A 13699-nucleotide genomic window follows, 5' to 3' on the forward strand; every position below is an offset into this window, starting at 1 on the left:
ATGTTTTTCAATTTTCCTTCCATGGAACAAAAAAGGAGATTGTATGCCCAAGTTTTAAGGTCAAAGATAAAAGAACTGTAGAAAAATAATTTTCAAATATAATAGCACAACAGGTAATGTGAAAAATGCCCAGGACATTAACGAATGGCCCTAATCCATAAATAACTGACTGTCCACATCCATCTTCATCTGGACTAATAGGGATGACGAGAGATGGTCTGATGAGCACAGAAAGGTAGACTGAGAAAGAGGGAGGTTTACAGATTTACATCCATCACAGTGTATTTTCAGCACTCCTGTAGGAGCGCTAGATGGAGTGGTGAGGGGAGGCTGAGCAGAGGGCAGCTTGTGACCTTTGACCCCAGAACATCTTCAATATAAACTTTATTAGCTTGCTGCAACATGTGTGCGTGTGTTTGATTCTGTTGAGGCTTGTCTTGGTTCCTCCTGCAATTGAACTCTTGAAACAAACTGATTCACTCACTGGCAAAAAAACCCTCACACTTGAGGATTTATACAGATGTCCATGAATATGATTCATCACGAGCACAAAAATGCATAAAGACTAATGAAGGGAAATCAACAAACATAACACATACCCATCAGTGAAAGCTCATAAGATTTGATTAGTGCTCAAGAATGCGGCGTCCCATATCTCACCCGGCTCACCCTCATCTGGCCCCATTGGTTGTCAGCATGGCCATTCATCCTCAGCCCAGCCAATGGGATGCGGTGCCAGTGCAGCCCTCAGCCAATCGCAGTTCAGGAAGCCTTGACAGTGAGGGAGATGCTCATATGTGTTTATGGCCTCCTGCCTCTATGACACAACGCAGAACCCTTTAGAGAAAAATAAAGCAATTAGCCAATTACACCACACAGGCCTATTAAAAACCAAACATCCCAGTGTTTTCTTACCCTTTGTACACAGCGATAAGACAGAGCGAACGTATCATGTCCCATGGAGAGAGGGAAAAGTGATGGTTATGAAAAGAGCGGTAGGGAAGATTAGACGTATTTGCAGGGAGTCTCTCTTTATTTGAGAGAAGACAAATGAACTGAACTCTCAGTAACTCTTCGACTCCTGAGAAAGAGATGTGAAAAATTAAGTGGAAAAGACAGTGCTGTATCTGGATTATTAATCTAAAACCAATAAAAAGCACTGTTTATCTAAGGACAGACTGATCCATCACATTACCTCATCGAATTCCCTCGAAATACTGTTCAATAGAGCTTAAAATAAAACAAAACGCTGTCCAAAACATCTTCTGAAAAAAGAACCCTTCATCAGTGAGGACACTGGGATGTCCCAATCACAAATATATCAAATACACACTTGTAAATGGAGCAAGTTTAAGGTCATTTTTTGGTAGTTTGTGTATTTTTCAGACTGTAGAGATGGAGACAGACTGTCCCATTTATGTTCTCAGTGCCTCGTTGTCCTGACATACTGCTGTGATGGATTTATGCATAACTGTACTGGTTACATAATGCGGTTTTGCTAAATCAGAGTATGCATTGGTCTTTTCGTGATATCGAGATCTTTCTAAAAACCTTCTAGAAAAATATAGATAACATATTATATTGATATTAAACTGATCCAAATTGTAATAAAATGCTCTTAGTACATGTACATGTTTTATGACAGCCTCTGGAGGAAGCAGCTGCAATGCAGTTGTGATCTTATTTCCTGATTTTAGAAAGACAGAGACAAAAAAAGAACCTGCAGTAATAATTTTAGCAATTTCAACTTTAAGTGACTTCTCACAACAAATTATTAATAATAGCATTGTGCTGGTTCCTTTAAAAGAGAGAGAGAGACTATATTAGTCATGGGGATTCATTTGTGTCTATAATGTACGTCATGTAAAATAATTTGAATGTGATTGCTTGATATAAATGACTATTGCTAGAATATGATTGCCCGCATAGAAATGCATAAGATGGGCAGGAGATGCCAGGCTGTATATTGTATTAGAATATATATTTCAAAATAAAATGAAACAATATGAATGTCTTTGTCCTGTTACAAATAATTTCCCTCTTGTCACCTCCAGAGTACACACAGTCGTGTGGAAAAAAAAACTACAACGAAAAATGGATGAAAAGAAACATGTATAAGATATTTTTAATGATTTTCACATTTTTCAGAGAATGTTTCTTTAAGTATAGTATATGACCATTTTTTTTTTTACTTTAACATTAATAAATATCTTCCAATACAGCAATTGAAAAAAATGTCAACTTGGAAGCCAGCAAATATGTTCCAAAACACAGCAACCTGTTTAAGGTGAATTATCCAGATTTCTGTGAATTATGTTTACCTCAAATCATTTTTTCAAAGATTTGCCCAGTATTTAACTGCTTTGTCGTGCTGTCCCTTTGCATAAATGTCAGTTTCCTAATGCTCTTGAGGCGTTTATGCAGCACTCTCTTAGCACTTCCACGGGACACTCAAAAACCTCTCACAACCAGTAACCATTGCTATAAATCTCACACACAATGAGCTCTTAAAAGACCAGGGTGGTCTTCTCCCTGGTCTCTGTCTTCTACTGTGCTCCTCTGTGACCATCTCAAACTTTCTCTAGCTCTTACTGAAACATTCACCCTATCCATTACTCCATCTTTCAAACTCCCTACCCCAGCAGTCCTGAGTCTCCTTTTAAACTCTAAAGGTCTCTGTGACTCACTGTCATGGGTCCAGCTCCTGAGGAGGAGGGTTTCGGGTGAGTTTTGAATCGCCCTCTCCTCAAAAGCGACCATCTCAGAGAGTCTGATGTCCACTAAAGCCGTTTCAAAACTAATAAACAATTGTCAAGCGAGAGGTAAAGCAGAGAGCTGTATGGCCATTCTAAAAGCACATCAAAGGGTGCACACTAAGAGCCGTGTAGACGAGAGATGTGGATGACCTCTCCACCGCACACATGCACACATACACAAATCACATATGCACCTCACAAATATCACAAGCATACATAGCAGACACTGGGATGAAAGTATTTTTTTAAAATTACACACAGAACAATGACACATAAGTGGAGCTGGATCTGGAGCTGGAGTTACTGTGTGAGTCACTGGATGGAGGAAATGACATATTTGGTGCCTGATGACTCTGGTCATAGTTAAGGGGCAAAGATTCAGACTCAAAGAATGGAATAAAGAAAAGAATACAGCCCTCTTCACATATCATTGGATAGGATAAGTCATGGTAGGACAGGACAGGACAGGATAGGATAGGATAGGATAGGATAGGATAGGACAGGACAGGATAGGATAGGATAGGACAGGACAGGATAGGATAGGATAGGACAAGACAGGACAAGACAGGACAGGATAGGACAGGATAGGATAGGATAGGACAGGACAGGATAGGATAGGATAGGATAGGACAAGACAGGACAGGATAGGATAGGATAGGACAGGACAGGACAGGATAGGATAGGATAGGACAGGATAGGATAGGATAGGATAGGATAGGATAGGACAAGACAGGACAGGATAGGACAGGACAGGATAGGATAGGATAGGATAGGACAGGATAGGATAGGACAGGACAGGACAGGACAGGATAGGATAGGATAGGATAGGACAAGACAGGACAGGATAGGATAGGATAGGACAGGATAGGACAGGATAGGATAGGATAGGATAAGACAGGACAAGACAGGACAGGATAGGATAGGACAGGACAGGATAGGACAGGATAGGACAAGACAGGACAGGATAGGATAGTATAGGATAGGACAGGACAAGACAGGTTAGGACAGGATAGGACAGGATAGGATAGGATAGGACAGGACAGGACAGGACAGGATAGGATAGGATAGGACAAGACAGGACAGGATAGGACAGGATAGGACAGGATAGGATAGGATAGGATAAGACAGGACAAGACAGGACAGGATAGGATAGGACAGGACAGGATAGGACAGGATAGGACAAGACAGGACAGGATAGGATAGTATAGGATAGGACAGGACAAGACAGGTTAGGACAGGATAGGACAGGATAGGATAGGACAGGACAGGACAGGACAGGATAGGACAGGACAGGACAGGATAGGATAGGACAGGCCATCAAAGGACGTGATAGGACAGGATAGGATAGGACAGGACAGGATAGGACAGGATAGGACAAGACAGGACGTGATAGGACAGGATAGGATAGGATAGGACAGGACAGGGTAGGATAGGACAGAATAGGACAAGACAGGATAGGGTAGGATAGGATAGGTTAGGATAGGATAAGTCAGGACAGGACAGGACAGGACAGGATAAGATACATCAGGATAGGGTATGGTATAATATGACAGTAAATGATATATCAGGACAGGGCAAAATTGGGAAAGGATAGGATAGGCCAGGATAAGATAGGATATGATAGGCCAGGATATGAGAGCCCAAGGTAGGATATATGCAGTAGGCCAGGACATGATAGGTTAGGCCAGGATAGGATAGATCACGACCAGGTAGGATTGGGAAAAGATAGGACAGGCCAGGATAGCATAGGATAGATCACGACTGGATATTGGGAAAAGATAGAATTGGCCAGGTTAGGATAGGCCAAGCTAGGAAGGGATAGGATAGGCCAGGAAATAATAGAATTGACCAGGATATGATAGGGTTGACACGGATAATATAGGATAGGCAAGGCTAGGACAGGCCAGAGAAGGAATGGATTTGGAAGAAAATGTATAGTTTCATGACTGACAGAACATACATCACTATCTTTGAATGTCCACTAGATAACGGCCATCTCATTTGAGACCCTCCCACTTTTTGCTGCCACAAACAACACACCCTGCTTACTCACTCTGGCCGGGTCTGGATGTTGGGCGGCAGAGGAGCCAGGTTGGCTGAGCCTTAGAAAGTGGGAGCCATCTCCTTAGTGTGTTTGTGTGTGTGTGTGTGTGTGTGTGCATGCATGAGAGACAGAGAGTGAGAGAGAGAGAGAGAGAGAGAGAGAGAGAGAGAGTGTGTGTAGGGGGAGGAGATAAGTAAACTTCACAGCCCATGACATAAATCACATCAAGACATGACAGTAGGACACTGAGCAGGACCACTGATAAAACCAGCAGGAGGGAGGGGGAGAGACAGAGAGAGAATGGAGAGAAAGTAAGTGGGAAGAACAAGGGTCATCGTAATGGGCGAGGGGGTAGAGCCAATGGAAAGAGAGATATAAAGAAAGTCTGAATGTGTTTGTGTCAGTTTGTGTATGTGTGTGAGAAACAGAGAACCAAAAACAAAAAAAGAACGAGAGATGGACAGAGTGGGGGGAGTGAGAGAAGGATAGTAGGGCGTTTTTAGATTCCCAGTCCTCCCGAAGGTGTAGATTATCCAAAGAGCACAAGCTAATTTCCAGGTTCGTGAATACATTCCCCCATTTCAAACAGCTGTCTACCTAAATCTTCACTGGCTGAGAAAGGATGCACCCCCACTGTATGTGTTATGATTCACATTGATCCAAGAACACTTTTAAACTAAATTTACTGTTTTCCCCCCATTTTTGCAAGTGCTAGCTCTTCATAACTAAGATGGCAGGTGATACATCATTTGATATACTGATCTTTCATTGACATGCTAACAAGGCCATTAAAACAGCTGAACTAATGTTACTGCTATTTAGCAGCTCACACAAATCAAGGACTGTGTATCATTAACCGAGCCACTTTGGACGTCTCGGACAATTTGACACGATGTTCGTCGTACTTATTAGCTGTTGGCTGAATCAGACTTGACCGTACATGAATGAAGTCTCCGTAAACTATCTGACATCTCTGCTCCACAACCTAACCTCTGTGTTTATTCTACAGCCCAATTATGGAGAAAAACAAAACGTCTAACTGTGTACGGAGAGGGTTCGCTGCTTGTGTATGGCGAGAACACGTCAATGCCAGCACTTCATTGTGTAGCTGACGTCTGCGGTTGAATTTATGATCTCCTATTTGTGTAAAATGTAGGCCATAATTTTAATATGTGTGAAAGTAAGAAGTAAACGGAAAGTGGGAAGTTTATGAATTTTCAGGGCTCATTTGTCTGTATTGAAACTGGTTGAAGGAGACTGTGCTGGGTTGACCTTTAAAAGAATCACTGTGGCTGTACAGTCCGCATGATGTTATCAGATGGCAACACCATGACACCTTGATACCAAGGTATTGAATGATTATAAAAATTATGCACCATCGCAACTTAAAGACAATTCAAAGATACACAGGGTATTAACATGGTGCATGTCAAAGAATCATGGTATTTACTTAGTCCATATACTGTAAAAAAAGAAATATGATCAATAAGTTATGACAAAATGTGTTTCTTACATTGCTTTAACTCATCAAAATAAGTTAAGCAATTTTCAAATTTTTCAAGTTTTACAAAATTAAACTTATTTTTTTAAGATAGTTTAATGTAGTTTAAGTTGAAATGACTTAAAGGGTTAGTTCACCCAAAAATGAAAATTAAGTCATTAATTACTCACCCCCATGCTGTACCAACCCCGTAAGACCTTCGTTCATCTTCGGAACACAAATAAAGATATTTTTGATTGAATCTGAGGGCTGGATGACTCTTCCATAGACAGCCTGAGGGACTGCCTCTTGACGGCCCAGAAAGTCATTAAAAGAAAAGGTTTAAATATTCCATGTGCCTACAGTGGCTCAACTATAACTTTATCAAGCGACGAGAATACTTTTTGTGCGAAAAAAAACGTAAATAACGACTTTATTCGACTTTCCATTACTTCCTTATGGGCGCATGCGCGAGAACTGAGACGAGACCGTTCTTCTTCGACTACTTTTTGTTACCGGCTGCTCACCGCTTAGGAGTTTTACCGCCCCCTACCGTATAAGATGACGTACTGATATAGCCGGAGGCGCAAAACGTTCTGTTTACAAGCAGTACGTCATCTTATACGGTAGGGGGCGGTAAAACTCCTAAGCGGTGAGCAGCCGGTAACAAAAAGTAGTCGAAGAAGAACGGTCTCGTCTCAGTTCTCGCGCATGCGCCAATAAGGAAGTAATGGAAGTCGAATAAAGTCGTTATTTACGTTTTTTTTCCGCACAAAAAGTAGTCTCGTCGCTTGATAAAGTTATAGTTTTATAGTTGAGCCACTGTAGGCACATGGAATATTTAAACCTTTTCTTTTAATGACTTTCTGGGCCGTCAAGAGGCAGTCCCTCAGGCTGTCTATGGAAGAGTCATCCAGCCCTCAGATTCAATCAAAAATATCTTTATTTGTGTTCCGAAGATGAACGAAGGTCTTACGGGGTTGGTACAGCATGGGGGTGAGTAATTAATGACTTAATTTTCATTTTTGGGTGAACTAACCCTTTAAACATCCAAGTTGATTGAACTTAAAAAATTACGGCAGCAACTTTCTTTACATTGTATCCAAAAAGCACTAAAGTGATCCTTTTATGGTACTCTGCCTCAGAAAACATGATAATAGTAAGTGACATGGCTTTTTTGTATTTGTAGGCCCACCTTCAGTTCACAAGCTGTCATGAATTGACATAAAATGACACTAAATGATGCTTTACTAAGTAATGACCGCAATGTAGTCCAACTGACTAATGCTACACACCCTCCAAAAAAACGAACATGACACAGTGACATTCACACAAGCACAGGTACAGGCCCTCCTCTCTTATCAGACCACTATAGCTTGTTTTTAAAGTAGGAAAAACTAAGCAGATCACATTAAAGAAAATAGGAGTGAGTGTGTGTGTGTGTGAGTCTGTTTTCCTGGCCAGACTTTTAGTCTTGTAGCTGGAGATAGCAGCTGGAACAGCCATGCAAAGCAAGTCTCCACCATTCCCCTCCCACTGCCTTATGCTACCTAAAACACAATACTGCTATGTGTTACACACAATCTCTCTCTCATACACACACAAAGAAACTTCTCTGCCTTTATACAACCATGTTCACTGCAGTTAGATCACTCAAACCTGTTATGCACTGTTACGTCTGTTCTTAAAAAAAAAAAAAAAAACAAGGATAACATATCTTTGTATCTTTGCGCTATAATTTAAAGGAAGCAAAAGGATATACTAGACTCTTATACTAGATATGTTTTGGTCAAACTCAAACATTTAAACTTTAACAATTATAACCTTGTTTTAGAAAATGTAGAGGATGGATTTTTTTTATAAACTGTAATGTCATAATTTAAAAAAAAAAAAATTAAATTGAATTCAGAAAACCCATTGCTAACACTAACTGATGTTTATGTTGTTATTTTCCACCAAAACTGATGTCACTTCCTGGAAGATGATGCAAAGTCAAGATCTGCTTTTGTTAAAAGGATACTGCAAAAGATGAATAGGATTTTAAAAAGTGAAGTTAAAGGAGTAGTTCACTTTTGAAAAAACTTTTGCTGATATTTTACTCACCCCCATGTCATCCAAGATGTCCATGTATTTCTTATTCAGTCGAAAAGAAATTAAGGTTTTTGATAAAAACATTCCAGGATTTTTTTTTTCATATTATAATGGACTTCAATGGGAACCAAACGGTTCAAGGTCCAAATGAGTTTCAGTGCAGCTTCAAAGGGCTTTAAACAACACCAGACAATGAATAAGGGTCTTATCAAGCGGAACGATCGGTCATTTCAAAAAAGTAAATAAAAAGTTTAAGTTTTATAAGCACAAATGGTCGCCTTGCTCTGTTCTGTGATGAGCGTTCGTGACTCTCCTGTTCAAACGCATTCGTCAAAATGAACAAATCTTTTTCCTAGATCTTAGATAAGACCCTTATTCATCGTCTGATGTTGTTTGAAGCCCTTTTGAAGCTGCACTGAAACTGTCGTTTGGTTCCCAATGAAGTCCATTATATGGAGAAAATCCTGGAATGTTTTCATCAAAAACCTTCATTTCTTTTCAACTGAAGAAAGAAAGACATGGACATCTTGGATGACATGGGGGTGAGTAAATTATCTGCAAAAGTTTTTTTAAAAAAGTGAACTACTCCTTTAAGAACACAGGAAAACCCTATACATGATTATGAATTAAAACAATATGCAAAAGAAAAGATGTTCAATAGATTTTGATTAGAGTCAAATGAAGTCAATGCTTAGCAGCCAGTGAGCAAAAATCATCTCAATCCACAGTACTGAATAAAATAAAATTATATATTTATATTTAATTCCACATTAACATATATGATGAGGATATGAAACCGTAATATAAGATGTTGGCGACTTTATAACAAAACTGTACACACAGTCGTGGTGATAGAATAGAGAGATGAAGTAATCCTTAGAGAGAGAGAAAATTTGAAATTGAGTAAGAGGCAAAAGTGAGGAGGAGTGTTTGTGTGTGCGTGTGTGTGTGTGTGTGTATCTGGCCGTAGTGGAGCCCGGTCCCTAAAGTCTGCATGCTGTCAGTGTGAGTGGCCTTATCTTCCCCAAACATTTACTTAACCCTTTGTCTTACAGGGTCCAGCACAATGAGACACAGCCAGAGGAATCCCAGCGGGACTTCAGATGGACAGGCCTGCCGCTCACTGATACACTCACAGTCACACTGACTGCAGTCTAATCGGCACATATTAAAGTGACATCACAGCGATAACTACAGCTCACCAACCTCGCTTCTCTTTTAATGACATCATTGAAATCTTGCTTTATCCTCATCCTTTTCATTTAAATGATAACAGCAGCTGACAGACAGAAAAGTCTTGCCAATCAACTCCGGCACATAAAACAATTTCCGTACAATGAACTAAAAGAACTATTGCGTAAATGCTCTTCTGTCGTTTAATGCAGCATTAGTGAATAAGGTCTAGATTCAGGCCGTTTTTCTGAGGTAACAGTGAAGTGTGCTGTAAATACCTTCCTGTTATCTGAGCATGTGTTAAACCCTAGGTTCAGAAGAATGCAGCAGTCGGCCTTTGTCTCTGCGTCCACATCATCAGGACAGGAGGCCGTCAGAGAGGAGCTTATCAAACCCTACAAATACCATTACAGTGAGAGAGAGAGAGAGAGAGAGAGAGAGAGAGAGAGAGAGAGAGAGAGAGATCCATACCTTTCAGACAAACATTTCTCCATGAGACTTTCAACCTTCCTTTTCCCTAAGCCTAATCTGAGAATGTTTTAAAATATTTTCTCAGTCCATTTTGACGGAAAATGTTCATTGTTCGTTCATGTCAGTTCACTGTGAATGAACTGATGTATACAACTTTTGACTTTAAAAATGTATTAGTAAATGTTGAAAATAACATTAAAGGAGTAGTTCACCCAGATTAAAGGAGTAGCTCACAGTAGCCCCCCATGTCATCCAAGATGTCCATGTCTTTCTTTCTTCAGTCGAAAAGAAATTAAGATTTTTGATGAAAACATTCCAGGATTTTTCTCCATATAATGGTCTTCAATGGGAACCAAACGGTTCAAGGTCCAAAAGAGAGTTTCAGTGCAAACTGTTCAAAGGGCTTTAAACGATTCCAGACGATGAATAAGGGTCTTATCGAGCGAAACGATCGCTCATTTAAAAAAAAAAAGAATAACAAAGTTTAAGTTTTATAAGCTCAAATGCTCAGCAGCAGCTTGCTCTGTTCTGTGATACACATTCGTGAATCTCCTGTTCGAAATCTTTTTCCGAGTCAATTCGTTCATTTCATTCGTTGAATGAACCAAATGACTTAAGAAAAGATTTGTTTTTTTGATTTTGATAAACGAGTTCAAACAGGAGAGTCACACAGAACAGAGCAAGGTGAGCATTTGAGCTTATAAAACTTCCAAGACTAAATGAGCGATCGTTTTGCTTGATAAGACCCTTATTCTTCATCTGGAAAAGCCCTTTGAACAGTTTGCACTGAAACTGTCTTTTGGACCTTGAACCGTTTGGTTCCCAATGAGGTCCATTATATGGTTAAAATCCTGGAATGTTTTCATCAAAAACCTTTTTTTTTTTTTTGCTTTTTTTTTTTTTTTGCTTTTAGTTTTTGCTAAATCACCTGAAATAAGGTCTGTGGTGAACAAAGCCTCTAAATATTTTCACGTTTTGATCTAAGACATAGAACACAGTTATAACCTGCTTGTGGTTTTTTTAAACTTTATTGTGTCTGATTGTGTTTGTTTTAAAAAAGCTTTATATAGGCTTCAAAATGTATAAATTTTGTATACATTTTGCGATTTTACAAAAGTGTATGGGGAAAATGCATAGCTTTTCGATTGAGGGATCCCATGCGCCGCTAACTTCCGAGTTGTCCTACAAAGTGACGTAATCACTTCGGCACTCTATACACTGTAAGAGCTCGAATCGGTACGATAGGCAGTGATGTAGTGTTTGTGTGTTAGGGGTTGGGTTGTGTGTTATATGTGTGTGTGTGTGTGTGTGTGTGGGGGGGGGGGGTAGTGAGAGACAAAGAGACAGAGGACAGAGAGAGAATTCAGTATTAAAGTACTTCCAGCTCTCTATCCACTCCCCCACATAATCAAACAAATCATGATTACAAATATTTCAAGGTCTAGAGTCACTTCTATAAATCTGGAGGGCTCTCTTGAAGATGTAGACACACACACACTTACTTTCAGCCAACTTCTTTTGGATTTAACCCACCAGAATATATGTGTCTTTGGCTTTCTCTCTGGCTCCCTGTGTCTGCCGTGTTCTTACAGTAAAATAAATAGGCTGCATCTATCTGCAAAGTGCAGCGGAGGTTCTGAAAACAGGGTTATCCAAAGTGCATGTTCAGAAGCAGCGAGAGAGAGAGAGAGACAACAGTATGAGAAAGGGTGAGAGATTAACCCGAATGGAGGAACATGAGAAACAGACAGACAAAGAGAAAAGAAATAGATAGACAGACAGAGACAGGAACATAAGGAAATCCTGCGTGGAGACGATGAAGAGGGGAGAGGGGAGATAATGAAAGAGAAGGCAAAAAAAGAGAGAGAAAAGAATTCCACATGTGCAGCAGGCCCTTGTCTTTACGATGGCTATGATTATAATTTAGTGCTGCTGTTTCAGGGCTGACATCATCAGTGCCGCACCAATCAGATGGCACAGAGTCTATAAATTAATGAGTGGGCTAGAGTTCAGCTGACCGGGGCAGGGTCAAAGTTCATTCCACTCATGAAAACCTTTCTAATGGAATGTGACTATGCAAAAATCAGCCCTGACAAAACGTGCTTTGTGATCGTGTTTGTATGTTTGTAGCTTTCACGTGTCTTGTGATCATGGATATTTGACTAGCAAGTCATTATACCCATAACACACACGCACAAACACATTAACCACAATTGGTACATATAATATTTAAAGGGTCCATCATGAATGTATAATTAATCATTTTATTTAGCAATGAAAAGTGACGATGAAGGGATTTATACTGTAATTTAAATAAATGATCTATTTCTATTCATCAAAGAATCCAGAAAAAAAAATTGTATCTCAGTTTCCCGGAAATATTACGCAGCACAACCATTTTTTTAAGATTAATAATAAAAGAAAATGTTTTTAAGCACCAAATCATCATATTAGAATCATGTGACACTGAAGACAGGAGTAATGATGCTGAAAATTCAGGTTTGATCACAGGAATAAAATACATTTTAAAATGCATCACAATAAAAAAACAGTTGTTTTAAATTGTAATACTTTGTCACAATATTACTGTTTTATTTTTTTATATACGGAAACTATTTACTGACTTCAGACTTTTGAACGGTAGGTTATATAACATTATTTTTGTTTGGTTGATAATTAATAAATCAGGGATTGAATGGCTGTATTATTAACGTAAATTATTTGATTTGCTTATTGATTGACACATTTACTGTATTATTTACTAGATACACAGAGACATTGAAGATTATAATTTATGTTTTTTATGAAGTGTGCGTGAATGTGTGGTATCTTTTGGCATACTCAGTCACTGATTGCCCAAATGGTTATTATCTCCAGATTTATTAAGCAGTAAAATAATGAGGCAGGAATGAAAGTGCTCAGAGTACAGGAAACATTGATGAACTCTAATGAGGTGTATATATACATCACATTTACATTAGAGGTGCCTTATGTGTGAAACTAGTACATACTGTATGTTTGAGTGTGCATGTGAGATCATGAACCCATAGGGGGTGTGCTTACCTGACTTGATTGACAGGCTGATGGTGTTGTGTATGTTACTAGCTGTGTTGACTCCTGCTCCCCGCTGGAGGCCGACATCAAGAATAACACACACCTCGGCAACGTCTCTCACCCTGCATGAAATGCCTGGCACTTTGGAGACGAGAAGGCGAGAGAGAGAGAGCAGTCCTGGGCCTCATCACTCCACACTTCACCTGAGGAGACAGAAAAGAAGACAGACAGACAGACGGACACACACTGAGAGGGCGACACAGAGGACATTACTTACAACAGGGTCATAGTGTGGCACAGGGTCTCAACAGCCTAATGAACACAACTTAGACACTATAATATGCAAATGCGTAAGAATGATTGGAAACCGAGCATATTCAGGTTCGAATGCACTTAGAATTGAATGCAATTATGTTCCAACTAAGATTGTTTGAAGATTAAAAATTCTGTGAACGTTCTGGAAAAGATGCTGGATGCTGTCTCCCTAACAATTATGCAAAATACAGTCTTTGCCATCAGAACTGACATGTAAAATTAAGACTCGCAACCATAAAATCATAAACATTCAACTTACAAAAAAACCCAGATGCAGAAGCCAAACATGTTGGCTACAAAATGTAAAAGTAAACT

Source organism: Pimephales promelas, chromosome 20 (assembly GCF_988280905.1).
Source record: "Pimephales promelas chromosome 20, fPimPro1.hap1.1, whole genome shotgun sequence".
NCBI lineage: Eukaryota > Metazoa > Chordata > Actinopteri > Cypriniformes > Leuciscidae > Pimephales > Pimephales promelas.